This window comes from Hylobates moloch, unplaced genomic scaffold (genome assembly GCF_009828535.3).
Source record: "Hylobates moloch isolate HMO894 unplaced genomic scaffold, HMol_V3 SCAFFOLD_15, whole genome shotgun sequence".
Lineage (NCBI taxonomy): Eukaryota > Metazoa > Chordata > Mammalia > Primates > Hylobatidae > Hylobates > Hylobates moloch.
In genome coordinates, this window is record NW_026652290.1 from 50,291 (window position 1) to 70,007 (window position 19,717).

Consider the following 19,717-nt stretch of genomic DNA (forward strand, 5'->3'; position numbering starts at 1 on the left):
AGGAGAAGGAGGGGGCTGATGACGAGGACGATGACAGGATTATAAGGAACCAAGACCAGTGCCGGCAGAACCCCCGCTCCATACAGGTGCAAGGCAGCATGGGTGGGAAGCGTCACACACCGGCCAGAGCCAGGCGACGTGCCGAGAAACCCCGACGCGACAGCGGCATTGTCGGAAACTGATTTACCTCGTTCAAAAAAAATGGGATAATCTTGGAAAACTACCAAATCCCAAGTGTGACTTGAAGACAGACAAAGCACAGGCACTCCAGGGATCAAACCAGGAAGAAACACACGGGGCTGAAATGGCGAATGCCTTCGAAGAAACCCAGTTTCATTACCTCAGATGGCCAACGGCAGCACGAATGGTCTGCGTGAAGAAACACAAGCCCTGCTGTCTCGGCGTCGGTGCCTTTGTGGCAGCACCAGCATCGCTCTTTGCTCAAAGTTTGAATTCTGTTTTGATGTCAGCAACCCGTCAACACTCATATCCTAGGGAGCAAATTTCTCCCTCTGCTCCTTATGGCTAAAGCAAAAGTAAACGCCAATTTACTTTCGTCTAAATTATCGAAAACTCAAGTGGAATCACATAGGATTCAGATAAATAGGATTTTCCTGTTTTTGCTGTCGTCTTCTTAAAATGGCACATAAGCTTCCCTCCCCCTCCACTCACCCTGTGACTTCCTTCTGGTCCACACCCTCCCTCAGGGCCCAGCATCTTCTCAGAGGCTGTGGAAACTCGAACTTTCACGAAACACAGGGGCCAGCCTGGCCCTGTCCTGAACCGGTCTCATTACTTCCTGTCTGCAGACAGGCCCAGACCTCAAGGAGACTACACACTGTGAGACTCTTTGCCACAGGCTACCCTGGCCCAATGTGGAGGGGCAAAGCCACCCCCACAGGCCTCCCAGACATTCCGCTACCGCAGCTGGGGATGAGCGTCTCTCTGCCTGGACCTGCTGTGCTCATCAAATTCACGGCACCCTGCACGGGCCACGAGGGCCTTGTGAGTTCCTGATGTTGCCCCGCCAGTTACATTGGCCAGGGCGTTTGCACTCCTGGAAGTTCAATGTCTTCATGTAAAACAAAGGCAGTCGATACCTCCAGGACTCTTGCACTCCAGCTGTCTGTCTCTGGTGACCTGACCTTCTCTGGATAGCTGCACAGGACCTGGTTCTCTGGGCCATCTGGGACTGTCTGTGCCAGGCCCTAACTTCCAGAAGGCTCAGTCACAGTTATTCCCCCTCTCACATATGAGCAGTGCGTCTATGTGCACGTGGGAGAGCTCTGCTGGGTCCTGGTGCTAAGCTCTCCGGCCAGTACTGCGAGGTTGTCCGAGCTCTCCAGGTCGCCCCTCTAAGGTGGCTGACAAACATAAGTTCTGTCCCAACCACGGCTCCTGAGTGCCTGTTGTCTACCCCTCACCCATCCTAGCAAACAGCAGCCACTCGGCAAGCCCTTCCTGGAGGGACCCACATCCTGACATGGCCCCCAGTGTGGGAAAAGCCCAGAGCGCCACGCTGACACCCAGAGCCCAGGCCTGACAGTGGCAGTTTCTGCTGGGGACCATGTGGGTCAGGGCAGTGCTCCCCACCCTCAGGTGATGCCCGAATGCCCTCCAGGAATGACACAGAGGTGGCATCTGGGTGGTGGACATACATTCCCAGGTGTGGAATACAGGCCCATCCCCCCTGCACCCCCCAGGCATGGAAAACCAGGCCCATCCGCCCTGCACCCTCCAGGTGTGGAAAGCCACGCCCATCCGCCCTGTACCCTCCAGGTGTGGAAAGCCAGGCCTGTTCCCCACCACCAGCACTCACTCAGGAACTCCACACATGAGGATGCCTAGCTGCCAGCTGAATCCCTCACAGGCCACTCAGGGGCATCTGCTTGTCTTCAGGGACCCTGCAGGGTGAGCATCTGACCCCTCCCTCCAAGAAGGGCAAAGGGTTTCTCTCTGCATGTCGGGGTGATCGAGGAAGGTAAGCTCATCAAGGAGCGAGCAGACCCACTGGGCCAGGATGTTTGGTGCCCCGGGTGGGTGGCATCTGCTCCTTGAGGGGGAGGCTGCACGTGGCTTAGCAGAGCCGAACCCTTGTCATCATGGCTGGAGAGTGTCAGTCAAACCGAGTGTCCCAGTGTGGTTCAGGGGCGTGAAGATGTGTGCCCTAGGGGAGGTCACCATGACCCACAATCATCAGACAAGACCAGAGGCCTCCCCAGGTTTCAGGGTTTGCAGAGCTTTTCCAACACACAAATGTCTGTAGCTGGAGGCCCCACAGACACCTCAAACTCAAGAGGGCACAAAATTGAGCCCATCACTGACCCCTCCGATCGGCCCCCTCCAGTGACGTGAATGTCAGGCGTCGAGGACTCTTCCCGATCTCCTTCTCCCCGCCCCACACCAACCAACCCCAAGCCAGTCCCACCCCCAAGTCCTGACTGAACGGGCTCTGTTTCCCCCTGGCCCAGCTCCAGCAAAGCCTCCTCTCACGGCGACCAGCTCATCCCTCTGTTCAGAGCTCTGTGGTGGTCCTGGGCTCAGGGAGGCCGGACTTGTCAAGAACCCCTATTTTAATTGCCCCCCAATTTCCTCTGCGCATCACCCGTAAGTCCCAGCCTCACAGAAATGAGGAGTCCAGGTTCCAGGTCCACAGAGTGTACGCACGGTGGCAGGGTGCAGGCAACTGATGCTCGGGGTTTTGAAAAATGTGCCCTGTGTGTTTTCTCTGTTGCTGTTCTTTCAGAGGGGAGTGTAAATCTACTTCTGATCCCTGCCTGGGGCCGAGGCTGTGGCTCTTGGGTGCATGAACTTCAGCTTGGCCGAGTCCTAGCTGCCAGGTGCTGCCGTCCCTGCTGCCCTCACTGCCTCCAGCAGGGTCACACCAGGCAGCGCACACCTGTCTGGCAGGTATGATGGATCTGTCTGCTGCTTTAAATTCCTCTAAAAATTGCCTATTAATATCACTTGTCCATTCATCCACCGGAGTTCCTTTTTCTTATGAATTGGGGGAATTTATTGTATGTTCCTAATTAATCCCTAATTGGGTTTAGAAGTTGTGCATATCTTATCCCGACCTGTCTTGGTTACTTTTGTGGCAACATTTTTATATCATCCAGGACTAAGGGGGCACCACTGAAATGAAGCGGGTGCCTCCGCTGAGCCCCCGGTGCAGAGGAAGAAACTGAGGCTCAGAGATGCTGAGTGCTTGCTGCAGGTACCCTGGCCAGTCGGGGAGGGAGATGGGATTCACACCAGGCCCTGCGCTCTGACTCTGCTAGGCCCTGCTCTACAAGACTCAATGCCGACACCCAACGGTGAGTCCCGTGAACCCCAGGGGGGCTTCATCCGGCTCTGTGAGGCGCCCGGAGGGAATGCTCGATGGTTGTTGAATCCAAGTGTTTGCACTATGGAAGAGGTTTTGTTTTCACTGAAACACCCAAAAGGTCAAATGCAGCAAAATCACTTAAAACTGGTCTCTTCCACAAGTAGTTCTTGCCGGAGAAAGGGAAGCTTCTGGACAAACTCAAGCCTCCGGGACTCCCGAGCCAGCTGGACAGGCAGGCTGTGAGGAGGATGTGGAGCCTGTGCGACCTGCATCCGTGCGTCAGGGCCTCACGGCCAAAACCAGCTTCTGTGTCCTGTTTTCTCCAAAGGTTGGCTCTTGAAAGCAGGGTCACCTCCTGGAAAGCCAGGGTTTCCCACCATGCCAATAAAATGAAATAACGAGTCTGGCACGGGGGCGGGAGTCACAGGCCACCAGCCCGGGGGAGCTGAGGATATGGCCGGGTGTTGTCCGGGAAGGCGGGCGCCAAGCACCTGGCACCGGCAGCACCTTTGTTGGGCGCCTGGGAGATTGTTGTTTAAAACGTTTAAAATAATAATAAAAAGCGAAAGGCCTTCCAAGAGGGAGGAGAAGAAAGCTGCGCCAAGAGGAAGGTGGGAGAACATCAAGTTCATCCATCCTTATCCGTGTAAATAAAAAGAAATGTGAAGGGTCTTTGAGCAATAGAGGAAACTGAGAATGAAAGTACTTCAGAGCTGCATCGCTGTTAGCCTTTCTCCCAGTAAAGTACCTTTCATAGAAAACAGCAAACGGTTTGTCATCAGGTCAGGGAACAGACGGACTGGGCCGCAGGGGTCTCCTCGCAGCTCCCTCGCCTGACACCCTCGCAGCTCCCCTGCAGCCAACACTGAGCCTGCGTCTCTTGAGGGCTGCCACTCTCGCTCCGTGGCCTTCTCTCTCCAGCCCTCAGCCGGAAGAGGCGGCACAGGGAGAGGAGGCAGAAGCCGGAGTTCCCAGCTCTGTCCTTGCTGTCTTTGGCTGCACACAGGTTGCTGATGGTCCTAACACACTTGCCCAACCTGCTCCGTGGAACCCTGGGCCTGGGGGCCCCCCAGCTGTGACTGCTGTTGGGGGTGACTCGCCACAGCATCCATCCTGAGCCCCACGCTGCCCGGCCAGGACCTCCTGCACCGGCTCCGTTTCCCTGAGGCAGGAGCACTCCTCTCCTCCCTGTTGGCCTCTCCTCATTCCTGGGCCTGGGCACGGAACACAGATCCTGGATTGTCACAGAGAGAAACTGATCTGGAAAGCACCAACTCAAACAGAATCACAGCAGCACTGATGCAACGTGCCAGGCACCGTTTTAAACCCTTTCAATGTATCCACTCATGTCACCCCCACCAAAGCTCCGTGAGGCATGGCCAGGTTCAGGGGCTGGCCCAAGGCCTGCAACCCCAGTCAGTCCCCGGGATCTGTGGCCGGAGTCGCAAAGCTGCAGCGTTTCTGGGTCCAGGTGTGGCCAGTCCTGCCACATAGGCCTATGGGTTGGCCCTGAGTTTGTCCTCAAGTGGGTAATAGCACCGTGGCCTGAAGGTCCTGAGAGGCACATCTGGCGGAGGGGGCAAGGGACACAAGGGCACCTCTTGGTCAGGCGGCCCAGGGGCACTCAGCACTTGCTCCTCCCTTGTGGCCGGCAGCAGGTGCAGATCTGGCCATGCTCCTCACAGCAGCGTCAGGTGCTGGCCAGGCCGGGGGGGCCGGGACCCGGGGGGCCCAGGTCCATGGGGATGAGCCACCTCTGCCTGGCGAGGCTTCCCCAGTGCTTCAAGGCCATGCTTCCAGAGGGGCCAGAGGATAGCCCGGGGCTCGGAGCAGCTGCCACCGAGACAGGACTAACCTCTCGAGGGTTTCATCAGAGAAATGCCTGTTAGTGGGATGAGCAGGAGCCGGGCCGGCAGGAAGGACAGACCTGAGGGCCCCCCTGGACTCCTAGGTCTTGGCCTTGCAGTCGGTCTTGGCTCTGTCCCCACAGAGGAGCTGAGGCTAAAAGGCTGCCAGCTGCCCCAAAAGTGCACCCCAGCACGCAAGTGGCAAGGAGGGGTGAAGCCAGAGACCTGCAGAGGAAGTGTCCCCGGGCGGCACAGCCCCTCTGTGGAGCTGTGGGCTGCAGGTTGCACAGCCCGGCTCTCATGTGTGCCCGGTACCCCAGAGACAGCTTGAAACTGGCTGTGCCACCAGCTTGAAGCCACTCGCTGGCTTATGGGGCCTCACCCAGGCCTTGCCCCAGGAGGAAGAGGTGGGAGAACAGAAGGTGCCTGCCTTAGCTGGGGCCTCTCTAGCAAAACACCACAGACGATTTAATAACAGACATTTATTTCTCGCAGTTCTGGCGTTTGGAAGCTGGAGATGGTACCAGCTGAGTTGGGTTCTGGTGAGGGCCCTCTTCCTGGCTTGCAGACAGCCACCTTCTCACTGTGTCACGTGGAGGAAGAGAGGGGGCATCCCTTAGGCCTCTTCTGTGAGGGCACTAACCCCTTTCATGAGCCTCCGCCCTCATGACCCCATCACCTCCTAAAGGCTGCACCCCCAAATGCCATCACTTTGAGGGTGAGGATTTCAACACATGAATTTGGGGGAACACAAGCATTCAGTCCATTGCTTTTCCAGAAAACAAGCCGCAGGGGGGCCTGGTGGGGGCCAGGTGGTCCTCGACACCAGCCCGGCTCCAGCAGGCTCTGCAGGCTGCAGAGCAGAAGCCCACGTCCCAGGCTCCCCTGTAGCCGGGGCTCTTGCATGCGTGTGGCACCTCGTAGGCAGGGTCGAGGTGGAGGCCACCGTCCTGCTGCTAGGTGTGTTCTGTAGGCAGGTAGCGTTGGGCCTCCCTGCTCCCTGCCCACTGTCCCTGCCTGCAGCCAATTCCTGATGCCCGGGGCTCAGCTGAGGCACATCTTCCTGAGTCAGTACCCCCAGAGCTGGCTTTCAACGCCCCACCCGTGTAATGCCCCACCTGTGTAGGCCAATTCTGCATTGTCTGGGAGGGGTCTTTACCACTTCCCTCCTGCATCCGAGCCCACCCCACCTGGGAGGGGCCTGCTCCTGTGCGGGACACTGAGGGATGCAAAAAAAGAAAATGGTTTTTGGGGTCTGAGGGGCTGGGGAAGCCCACCGAGCTGCTGGACATGGCACCCGAGCACCTGCCGGGCAGTGTCGGAATTCTCTATACACAACATGGACCCGACATCATCCCTCTCTGCAGCTCCCGCAGCCAAAGCACAGACGTGCACACCAGCCTGCTTGTGCCAGGGAACCCCGTCGGCATGGGGAGGCTGCGCCCTGGAGGGGCAGGCTGGGGAAAGGGCATGGAAGGTGGGCAGAGGTCGGGCCTGAAGACCCCGTTTTCCCGGTCATCCCAATCTCCAGGGTCCTTGGGTGTCCCCACCTCTCAGAAACTTGATTTCTGAAGGTGAACTCACAGAGTTCTTTTGGGCTGAAAGAAACAATGCTAGAAAATGCTTTTGTAAAATCTGCCCAGAAGGGGCACCCCTTCTTTATGTCCCATCGAGGAGCCCCACCCTGGTGCCCCAGCCTCCGCTGCTGCTGTTGTTAGCCGTGCACAGATCTAAATGGGCTCGGGAAACCTGTCCCCATTCATCTCACACATTTCTGACTTGGTCAACGCCCTTCTCATCCTCCAGCCCCATGTCAAGAAATGAAGCCTGAGTGTTTCTGAATCATTTGCACTTAAATCACCCAAAAGAAGAGCTCTAAGCGGTTTCATCCCCAGAGAGGCCTTGCCCAGCCTTTTCTCTGAGTGACAGGACGTTCCCATCTGCTGGGATACATTAAACCCCAGCTTCTAGAAAGGCTGGAGTAGACTCTGAGGTGTTCCAAGGGCCTGAGCTTCCAGCATGGCCTGAGCCTCTGGAATCTGTGGTGCTCCCTCAAGGGGAGGCTGGGTGAGCTTGTCGGGGCCACACGCTGGGCCCCAGGGGAAAACCGCTGCCCCGTGGTAGAGGGCTACGTGAAACCCTCCCTCCATCTCTCGGTGGTCACGTGTATGTGAACTTGTCCTCTTCCGAAACTTCATTTATCGATTCATAAACATGCCCTGAACTGAGACACAAACATGCCCTGAGCTTGGGCAGCGCTGGGGACACTCAGCACTCAGGAGTTATGATCTCTGACCCGAGTGCCGGCTCTCACGGAGGGTCAGGCATCGCAGTGGGCACTGAGACTGCGCAGCCACAAGGAATTCTGGGCAAACAAGAGCCCCCCCAGCTAACCCCTCTGGACTCCAGACAAGCAGGATGACATCACAGCTGAAGCCCAAGACCCAGAGGGGAGAGAGCTGGGGTGGGGGCAGGACCAGCAGTCTCAGACCCAGGGAGGACTGTCTGCAGCTCCGAACATGGGGATGGGGGACGAGGGGTCCCCTCCTGTCTGAGATGGGCTGCCTGAGGGTGACTGTGAGGAAGGCTCCAGGTCCAGCACCGGTTCAGCCCCTCAGGTCCTGTGGAAGCCCAGTGTTCTGGCACCAGGAGACTCCGAGCACAAGCCGGGGCTCAGTTGTACACTCGCGGCCCTGCCTGCTCCACAGCACTTCCCCTCTGAAAAATCTGTTCTGTCTTCATTTCACTCAGCGTCTGCATGCTGTGTCACCACATTTGGAATTATGCAAACTATTGTGATAAATAAATCACAGGCATCAAAAAGTGACCAAGTCCAAAATGAGCCGACCTCTGGAGCCTGCAGAGTCGCTCGTGTGCCCAGCGGAGCTGACACGGATCCCACCTAGACCGACTGTGCTCTCAGGCCCTGGTGCAAGGGCCATGGGAGGAGCAGCTGGACTCAGCCTCCAGAGCAATGAGGGGCGAGAAGGAGAAAGGGGCCTCCTTTCAGAAATCTCTCCTCTTACCAGATGCTATTTCACCGCTAGAGATCCATTCCTTTGGCTTAGGTTGTGTCTCTGCATCTTCTATTAAATGCAGGCATCTGGATGAGGAGGGCACCAGCCTCTCTGTGGGCTTTGGGCAGCATGCCGTGGGCAGGGAAGCCAAGTGCAGAGACAGAAGTGACCCAGTGGGTGGGAGGATGACCAGTGGTCAGTGTGATTGGGGTGAGCACCAGCGACACCTCTGAGGCCAACAGAGACACCCCCACCAGGTAGGAGAGAGGCACAAACAGAGAGGCAGGCAGAGCTGAGACAGCCCGTGCACCCAGTCCTCTGGCCTTCACCGTAACCAGCGAGGCCACAGAGGCTCCCCAGGGACCCACGCTGGGCTGAAGGGTGTTGCAGGCCCTGGGCCTGGCTGCAGAGGCATGTAGCTGCAGCTGCATCTTTCAGCACCCTGGGCTCATCTACAGAGGCAACAGGGAGGGATTAAGGAGGGGGCTGTTTGCAGAGGGTTTAGGGTTTCAAGTAAAGTAAACCCATGTGTGCACTGTTATGTCACCTGCTCAGCCAGCCTGAAATGCCTTCCCACACCATCCACTAGACAGTGGGGGCAGACAGACCTGGGCACCATCCCCCAGTCATTAGGACGGTAGGTGCTCGGCCCCTGATGCCTCCTGAGCTGCGTGTTGCAGGCTGGGTCCTTCTCCCGCCTTGGTGCAAGAACATGGAGGCTGCTCGTGTTCACCGGCATTGGGTAAATACCGTACATGGGCAAAGGCCGGTGGTGTGCTGGGAGGGAGCCATTCTCACCCATGGAAATCGTCTTTCAACACATGGAAGCCACAGTGCAGGAGTGAGGTGCAGCCAATGCCACTGAGGCACTCACACACACCACTAAAGGAGGGCACCTAATCCCAGCCCAGGACTGGCCACACTGTCTGGGTCTCCATGCCCCACTCTGCTCAGGGAAATACTGTTCAGTTGAACATCAAGGGCCACCTTGTCGGGGCCTCCAAGGGCCAAAAGTGAGGGTCCTCAAGCCTCCCCACAGCAGCCTGACCCGCACGGGGCCTGCACAGGCTCTGGAGCCAGGGAGGGTTCACCGACGGCTGCCTAGGCCACCCGCCTCAGCCCGCTTGGGACAGAGCCTGGCGTGCGGGACACAGGTCAGATGAGCAAAGCTCCTGCGGCCCTGCAGCCCGTGCTGCTGAGCACCTTGCCAGCCCTCTGCCTCAGGAAGGGGTCACCCTTCTCAGGCAGGACCCTGTCCCACCATCACTCAGGCGCAGATGCTGAGGTCGGCTTCCCCTGCCTCAGCACTGACAACTCTTCCTTCTTCCTCTGATCTTTCTCCAAGTATTTACTGAGTCTTCACCAGATGTGGCAGCATTCTAGGTACTGGGCAGAGCGGGGAAGAGGCCAACACTGCTGACCCAGCCCTCCTCACCGCACCCCTGACCCCACTGCTGCCCCAGCCCGACCCCACTGCTGCCCCAGCCCTCCTCGCCACACCCCTGACCCCACTACTGACCCAGCCCTCCTCGCCGCACCCCTGACCCCACTGCTGCCCCAGCCCTCCTCACCGCACCCCTGACCCCCCTGCTCACCCAGCCCTCCTCGCCGCACCCCTGACCCCACTGCTCACCCAGCCCTCCTCGCCGCACCCCTGACCCCCGCACGGGGCACAGCCAGGTGGTGTGTTGGGGCCCGTCCCACCCCACCTAGGAGGCAGTGGTTGGGACACGTGCTGCCATCACCCCCAGCATCCCCTCCTGCTCCCGCTCCCACCCTGCTCTCCTGCCCTTGGCCTGGGCTTCTCTAGACCTTTGCATCCCCAGACTGGCCCCCATCCAACTCCAGGCTAGTCCGTCTCTGGACACCATTGGGTGCATCACTTTAGAATATGCGGTGGGCCCTAAACTAGGCTACAAGTAGGTACCAAAAATAAACAATGTACTTAGTTAAAAAGAGGGGTGCAAATGAGGAGCTGGTCCCCAGTGACCACGCTGCTTCTCCATGCCGGCTCCAACGTAAGGAACGCACCGGAAGCTCCCGCCGCACACAGTGAGGAGCCGCGTTTGCCAAGTCCACGCTCTGGTCTCACCGTGGTCACATCCTGGCCACTGCCCACACCGAGTCCCAGGCGAGGCCCTGGCCGTGAGCTCCATCCGGACAAGCCGGGCTGCCCAGGCTGCCTCCAAGCACAGAGACTCTGTTCCTTGGGAGTCCAAAAATCTTTAGGCTGTGAAATTAGTTTAAAAAGATTTCAGATTGATGGGGCTACAGGAGCCTGGGAAGAGCAAATACAGTCTGTAAAGGGATGCACATTCATCTCAAACTCAAAGAATTTCCCCAAATAATTGTATAAGCAACATGAGCAGCTCACAGTGAAACATAACTAAATATACAAAGACACAAGGCACCATGAGTCAGAACTGGCAGAAAAAACAGTAAGCAAAAATCCACAAAGACTTTAAAAAATGGAACCATCACACATCTTATTTTTAGTTATCATTATGTTTAAAGAAGTAAAAGATCAACCTGAAAATACCTGCAAGTAACAGAAAACTACGAAAATGACCGATAGATTTGTTAAACAGCCAATTAAGATTTTTAGAAATCAAAAATCTAATGCACAAAATTAAAAATACATGGAGAACTTAGAAGTTGTCACTCTGTCCTAACAAGCAAAAAGCTGAAAAATATTGAAAAATCAACTCTTCTTAAATCTTTCAGAGAAATTAGGTCACAGGACAAACTGCTGCCCCCCTCCTAAATTGAAGAGAAACACTGACAGATACAGAGAATCACAATTTCCCAAGAGCAGAAACCTCCGCAGGAACCAGTGCCGGGATAAGAAGACCTGAATGAAATTGATGAATTGTGGTTCAGTGTGGACAACTTAGAGAGTTAAAACTCTAGGGGACCCAGTTACGGGAAACATGCCTTTGTGGATTTTATCTCCAGGAGCTCTACCAGGTCCTCACAGCGAATATCAGAGAAAACTCCCCTCAGGCTTTCAGCAGGGGGAGGGGAAAGGAGTCATTTTAAAGTCTGCCAGAGCCTTCTGTTCTTAACAAGGCTGCCCCCAAGAGAAACTGTGTAATCAGCCTTGCCTGCTGCGGTTTTATCAGAGCCCAGATGACCTGGGAGAAGGGAAATACCGATCCCCAGGCCCTTCTAGTCATCCTGTCCAACCTTTAAGGGGGATAGAAACTGAAAAGCCTTAGTGAAGTTCACAGTCCGAGGCACAGGTTCAAAAGGCTGAGACCTGTCCAGAGGACTAGAGAACGCCTCTCCTGGCCCCATGTTTGACCACTACATTTCTTTTTTTTTTTTTTTTTTTTGAGAAGGAGTCTCGCTCTGTCACCCAGGCTGGAGTGCAGTGGTGCAATCTCGGCTCACTGCAAGCTCCGCCTCCTGGGTTCACGCCATTCTCCTGCCTCAGCCTCTTGAGTAGCTGGGACTACAGGTGCCCTCCACCACGCCTGGCTAATTTTTTGTATTTTTAGTAGAGACGGGGTTTCACCGTGTTAGCCAGGATGGTCTCAATCTCCTGACCTCGTGATCCACCCACCTGGGCCTCCCTAAGTGCTGGGATTACAGGCGTGAGCCACTGCACCCAGCTTGGATCACTACATTTCTAAAGGGCCATTTACTGCAGTTTCTTTTGCCCAGTACATTATGTCTGCCTTTCAACAAAAAATTACAAGGCATACTAAAAGACAAAAGACATAGCTTGAAAAGATAGAACAGCATCAGAACCAGAGTCAGATATGGCAGGAATGTTGAAACTCTCAGATCAGGAATGACAAGAACAGATGGGTAATGTCAGCAGAGATGTGGAAAATTCTGAGAAAGAATAAAGAAGAAATGCTAGAGATGAAAACCACTAAAACAGATATGAAGAATGCCTTTGATGGGTTCATTAGCAGACTAGACATACGTGGCTGTGCAAATGATTCTTAGCTTAAGGATATGACAATAGAAATTTCCCAAACCAAAAAGCAAGGAGAAAAAGGAAATTTAAAAAACAGAATATTCAATAACTGTGGGACAACTACAAAAGGTGTAGCATATGTGTGATGGGAATACAGGAAGGAGAAGAAAGAAATTTGAAGCAATAATGACCAAGAATTTTTCCAAATTAATGTCAGACACCAAACCATAAATCCAGAAAGCTTCGAGAAGACCAAGCAGAATAAATGCCAAAAAAAACTCCAAACAACTAAAAACACCACCTAGGTGTACCCCATTCAAACTTTAGAAAGTCAAAGATAAAGAAAAAGTCTTGAAAAAAGACAGAGGGAAACAACCACCTTACCTATGGAGGAACACGGATAAGAATTCCATCTGACTTCTCCTCAGAAATTGTGTAAGCCGCTGGGCATGGTGACTCATGCCTATAATCCCAACACTTTGGGAAGCTGAGGCAGGTGGAATGCTTAAGCCCAGGAGTTCAGTATCAGCCAGGGCAACATGACAAGACTCTATCTCTACAAAAAAATACAAAAATTAGCCAGGTGTGGTGGTGAGCACCTGTAGTCCCAGCTACTTGGGAGGCTGAGGTGGGAGGATCACCTGAGCCCAGGGAGGTCTAGGCTGTGATGAGCTGTGGGTGCACCACTGCACTCCAGCCTGTGCAACAGGCTTTCAAAAAGAAAGAGAAAGAAAAGAGAGAGAGAGGGTGGGCAGGAGGGAGGGAAAGCGAGCGGGCGGGCAGGCAGGCAGGCAGACAGGCAGGCAGGCAGGCTGAGCAAGAAGAGAGTTGAGTGAAATATTTAAAGTGCTGGGAGAAAAAAAACACCAAATTAGAATTCAATGCCCTGCGAAATTATCCTTTAAAGTGAAGGAAAAATAAAGTCTCAAACAAATAAAAATTGAGGGAATTTGTTGCCAATAGACTTCCTTACAAGAAATATTAGAAGAAATTATTTAGAGAGAAGGAAAATTATGTAGGTCAGAAACTTGAAACTACATAAAGTAAGGAAGAGCACTGGAACACGAATAAATGAAGTAAAATAAAAACTTTGTCTTTTTCTTAATTTAGCTAACAGAAAACAGTGCAAAATAATAATAGCAACAATGAATTGGATTATGTATGCATCTATATGCTTATGTATAAATGAAGTGAATGACAGTGATGATACAGGAAGAAGGGGTTAAGAATTAGAAATATTTTGTTATTATAAGATATTTGCACCACCCATGAAACTGTATAGTGTTATTTGAAAGTAGACTTACAGATTATTGTATAATGTATATTGCAAACTCAAGGGAAACCACCCAAAAAATTTTTAAAGAAGTACAACTGATATGCTCAGAATGGAGAGAAAATGAAATAATACAAAATGTTCAACTAAAACCATAAAAGGTAGAAAACGTGTGACAAAATTAGAAACAAAGATCAAGGGCAACAATAGAAAGCAGTAAACAATATAGCAGCTATTAACCCAATTATGTTAATAATCCCTGAAATGTCAATGGTGTAAATACATCAATTAAAAGACAGATTGTCAGAGCAGATGAAAAACAATACCCAACTATATGTCATCTACAAGAAACCCACTTTCATAGAAGGACACAGATAGATTAAAAGTACAGTAAGTCTTCACTAAACGTCAGTGACAGGTTCTTGGAAACTGTAGCTTTTTGAGTAAAGTGATGCATAACAAAACCACTTTTCCTATAGGCTAATTTATAAACACAAGAGTTAAGTTTTTTATGACATATTTCTGGTCACAACAATGTCACCAAACTTCTAAATATAGGCTCAAAATACTTATAATATTAAACATTGAAATAAATGTAGGATATACATACATTTAAGAAAGATTAAAACAAGATAATTATTGACTCAATTTTGATGAATCATCAGTGACAGTGGTCATAGTGGTGGTGGGTTAAATCAAGGAATAAATGCTTGTAAAGTGAAAATTGTAAGGAACACCTCCTACCACCACTCAATTCAAAAACAAACAGTGGCAAACATGGCAGGCTTGATGAGCACTTTTGTACCATAGTATTTGTGGTCATGTATTTTTATGATTGTCGTATAGTTTATGAATTGTTATTTTAAAATACTTTACTAATAATTCATTTATTTTTCAATGCACTTACTCCAGCTCAGGGTTGCAGGTGGCTGGAGCCTATCCCAGCAGCTTAGGGTGCAAGGTGGGAACCAATACTGGACAGGACTCTTTTCCATTGCAGGGCACATTTCATACACACCCACGCTCACAGTGAGACAATGGAGACACACCAGCTCACCTAGTGTGCACATCTTTGGGGTGTGGGAAGAACTGGAATACCTAGAGAAAACCCACACAGACATGGGGAGAATGCACAAAACTTATCATCATTTTAACGAAATAAAATGATGTTGAACGAAATGATGTTATTTGAGGATCTGCTGTAAATGGATGGAGAAAGATATACCATGCTAACACTAATCAAAGAAAGTGGGAGTGGCTATATTAATTTCAGACAGAGCAGACTTCAGAGCAAAGAAAGTTATCAGAGACAAAGGGAGGTATTAAGGTGATAAAGAAATCAATACTCCAAGAAGATGTAACAATCCTTAATGTGTATGTGCCTAACAACAGAGTGTCAAATATATACAAGGTAAAAACATCACTAATAGCACTGCAATGAGAAATAGATGAATCCAGTATTAGAGCTGGAGACTTCCACAGCCCTCCATCAGAAATGAACAGATCTAGCAGGCAGAAAATCAGTAAGGACATAGATGAATTCAACACCACCATCAATCAACTGGATATAATTGACATCTAAATACTACACCCAACAACAGCAGATTGAGCATTCTTCTCAAGCTTGCATTGAATATTTACCAAGAGAGACCACATTCTGGGCCATGAAACACATTTTAACAGATTTATAAATCAGAAATCATACAACATTTGCTTTCCGACCACAATGGATTAAACTCAAAATCAATAACAGAAAGATAGCTGGAAAATTCCCAAATACTTGAAGATTAAACAAAACACTTTTAAAAGTACATGGGTTAAAGAAGAAATTTCAGCTGGGCACGATGGCTCACGCCTGTAATCCCAGCACTTTGGGAGGCCGAGGCAGGCGGATCACGAGGTCAGGAGATCGAGACCATCCTGGCTAACACAGTGAAACCCCATCTCTACTAAAAATACAAAAAATTAGCCAGGCACAGTGGCAGGCGCCTGTAGTCTCAGCTACTCGGGAGGTTGAGGCAGGAGAATGGCGTGAACCCGGGAGGAAGAGTTTGCAGTGAGCTGAGATTGTGCCACTGCACTACAGCCTGGGCAATAGAGCGAGACTCTGTCTCAAAATAAATAAATAAATAAATAAATCTCAAGAGAAATTTTAAAATATTTTGAATTAGCAGTTTAGGAGGCTGAGGCATGAGGATCATTTGAGGCCAGGAGTTTGAGATCAGCCTGGGCAACACAGCAAGACCCCCATCTCTACAAAAACATTTAAAAATTAGCTGGGCATGGTTGTATGTGCCTGTAGTATCAGCTGCTCAGGAGACCGAGGCAAGAGGATGACTTGAGCCCAAGAGTGTGGAGCTGCAGTGAGCCATGATCATGCCATTGCACTCCAGCCTGGGTGACAGAGCAAGACCCTGTTTCTAAAAAAGTTTTTTTAATTACATAAAAATCAAAATACAACTTATCAAAATTTATGGGAAACAGTTAAAGCAGTGCTTAGAAATTTACAGCATTGAATGCCTATATTAGAAAAGAAGAAAGATCTAACATCAGTCATCTCAGCTTCCACCTTATGAAACTGAAAAATGCATATATCAGAGAAAGAAGATCTAACGTCAATCATCTAAGCTTCCACCTTATGAAACTAGAAAAAGAAGAGCAAGTTAAATCCAAACTAACCATAATAAAAGAAATAATAAAAATTAGAGCAGAAATCAATAAAACTGAAACCAGGAATTATAGAGAATATTAACAAAAACAAATGCTGGTTCTCTTAAAAGATGAATAAAATTGGTAAGCCTCTGCCAGGCTAAGAAAAGGAGAGAGAGAGACAAATTACTAATATCAGAAATGAAAGGGGGATATCACTACAGATCCCATGAACGTTAAAGCAATAATAAAGGAATGTTTTGGAAATGCTATGCCACCAATTGGATAACCTAGATAAAATGGAGCAGTTCCTTGAAAGACACCGTCTGCCAAAATTCACACAAGAAGAAACAAATAATCTGAATAGGCCTGTTTATGTTAAAGAAATTGAATCAATACTTAATAACCTTTCAAAACAGAAAGCACCAAGCCCAGATGGGTTCATCGGTGAATTCTACCAAACATTTAAGGAAAAAATTATGCCAGTCCTCTACAATCTCTCCGAGAATACAGAAATAGCAGGAATACTTTTTAACTCATTATATGAGGCCAGCATTACCCTAATACCAAAACCAGACAAAGATATTACTACAGACAAATGTCTGTCAAGAGCATACATGTAAAAATCCTCAACAAAATATTAGCAAATTAAATTCAACAATATGTAAAAATAATTATACATTATGAAAAGTAGGGTTTATTCCAGGTATGCAAGGCTGGTTCAACATTTGAAAATCAGTCAACATAACAATCACATCAACAGGCTGAAGAAGAAAAATATCATCATCACATCCATGGATGCAAAAATGCATTTGACAAAACCTAACACTTATTCGTGATAAAAACTCTCAGCAAACTAGGAATAGCGGAGAATTTTTTCAACTTGTTAAAGAGTATCTACCAAAAAACTCAAACAAACATCCTAGTTAATGGTGAGAAACTCAAAGATTCAGTTGGCAGAATTCATGTTGCCCTGATAGGGGCTCTTTTGAAACTGCTGTCCTATTCTTCTTAGTGCCTCAAACTAGAGCCTGTTCAGATGTGTTATAACAAGGTAGCATGAGTTTATTTTGAAATTGAAATCTACGCATTTTTTCATAATATGCATTTTCCATGAACCTTTTGGAGACCCTCTCACATATTGTCGAGTCAGTTGTTCTAGATTAATCTGTAGATTGAACATACCCCCAATCAAAATCCCAGCAAGTTAATTTATAGACATTGACAAACTGATTCTCAAGTTTATATAGAGAGGCAAAAGACACCATAATCAAGATACTGACATAAGAATAGGCAAATAAAGCAACAGAATAGAAGAAAGTCCTGAAATAGACTCCCATAATTTTGTCAACTGATCTTTGGCAAGGGAGCAAAGATGATACAGTGGCCAAAAATCGTCTTTTCAACAAATGAGGCTAGAGCAACTGGACATCTGCATGCAGAAATTAAATCCAGACACAGACTTTATACCCATAACAAAACTAACTAAAAATGGATCATAGACCTAATGCAAAATGCAAACTATAAAACTCTTAGAAGTTAACACAGGGAAAGCCTAGATGACCTTGGGTGAGGTGATGACTTTTTAGATACAACATTAAAGGCACCATCCATGGAAGAAATGATTGACACGCTAGGCTTCTTTGAAATTAGAAATTTCTGCTCTGTGAAAGACACTTTCTAGAAAATGAGAAGTCAAGCCACAGACACACCTGATAAAGAACGGATATCCAAAATACATGAAGAACAATTAAAACTCAACAATAAAAAAATGAACAACTTGATTTTAAACTGGGCAAACCAGACACCCCATCAAAGAAGATATATAGAAGGCAAAGTAAGCGTATGAAAAGATGTTCAACGTCATACGTCACTAGAGATTGCAAATTAAAACAATGATACCACTCTACATCTATTAGAGTGGCCAAAATGTGTTTTGAGAACACAAAATGCTGGCCAAGATGCGTAGCAACAGGAGCTCTCGTTCACGGCTACCGGGAATGCAAGACAGTGCAGCACCATTAAAGACAGTCTGGCCGTCTCTTCCAAAATGGAACATACTATCCCCATAGAATCCAGCAATCGCTGTCTTTGGTATTTAGGCAAATGAACTGACAAAGTATGTACACAGAGAAGCCTGCACACAGAGGTTTATAGGAGCTTTACTCAAAATTGCCAAAGCTTGGGAAAAACAAAGAGGTCCTTCAGTAGGTGGGTGGCACATCCAGACAGTGGAGTGTTACTCAGCGCTGAAAAGAAACGAGATGTCAAGCCATGAAAGAAACTCAAATGTATTACTAAGAAACCAATATGAAAGGGCTACGTGCTGTACGATCCCAACTATATGACATCCTGCAAAAGGCAAAACTATGGAGACCGTAAAAAATCAGTGGTAGGCCGGGCGCGGTGGCTCACGCTTGTAATCCCAGCACTTTGGGAGGCCGAGGTGGGCGGATCACGAGGTCAGGAGATCGAGACCACGGTGAAACCCCGTCTCTACTAAAAATACAAAAAAATTAGCCGGGCGTGGTGGTGGGCGCCTGTAGTCCCAGCTACTCGGAGAGGCTGAGGCAGGAGAATGGCGTGAACCCGGGAGGCGGAGCTTGCAGTGAGCCGAGATTGCGCCACTGCACTCCAGCCTGGGTGACAGAGCGAGACTCCGTCTCAAAAAAAAAAAAAAAAAATCAGTGGTTGCCAGGGGCTGGGGGAGGGAGGAGTGACCGGGGAAGCGCAGAGGGTTTTAGGGCAGTGAGACTGTTCTATGATACTGCCATGGTGGCCCACGTCATTATGAATTTCTCTACGCTTAGAATGGACAACACCAAGACTAAATCCTGATGTAAACCACGGAGTTGGGTCGTGATGATGTGTCGCTGTAGGTTCATTCACTGTAACAAATGTCCCCTCTGATGGGAAATATTGATAAGGGGGAGGTTGTATGCCTGTGTGGGGGTATAATATGAGAAACTTGTGTAACTTCTATCCAATTTTGCTGTGAACCTAAAATTGTTCTAAAAATTAAAGTTTACTTACTAAAAACCAAGTAATCTCAGATGATCTCATATTAAGATATCTTATTAAGATTACATCTGCAAAGACCCGTTTCCCAAATATGGTGACATTCAAATTCAGAGGCTAGGAGGCAAACGTTTCTTCTGCGGGGCCACCACTGAGCACACCTACCACGGAAAACAAAGTAAGAAGAAGAAATTGTCCACCTCTCCAAATCTCATTATTCCAAATGAACCATTAGTGATACTGTAACCTATTTCCTTTGTCTTTTTCCTATATATTTTAAGATGGAGGGAAAGTCTATATATAATTTTACGTAATAGATTTTAATCAACTTTATGAGGACATAATTTATATACAATACAAAGCACAGAGCTTTAGTGTAGTTTGATGAGTTTTGACAAGCGTGTGCACCACTCACCAGCACCCCATCAGCATCTGGAATCTTCTTCCCCTCCTGGAAGTCACCCTCCCCTGCTCTGTCCTCAAGAGCCGCTGATGGATTTTCCCACCATGCTCTTCCTTCAATATGGCCACAGGCAGCCCCGTGATCTTCAGACCCCTCCTCCATGTGACTTAGGTGCTACACCACAGTCCGTCATTCATTCTTTCAACAATTATAATGATTCTGAGAGGCACTGGGGAATTTGCTTAACCACTGCT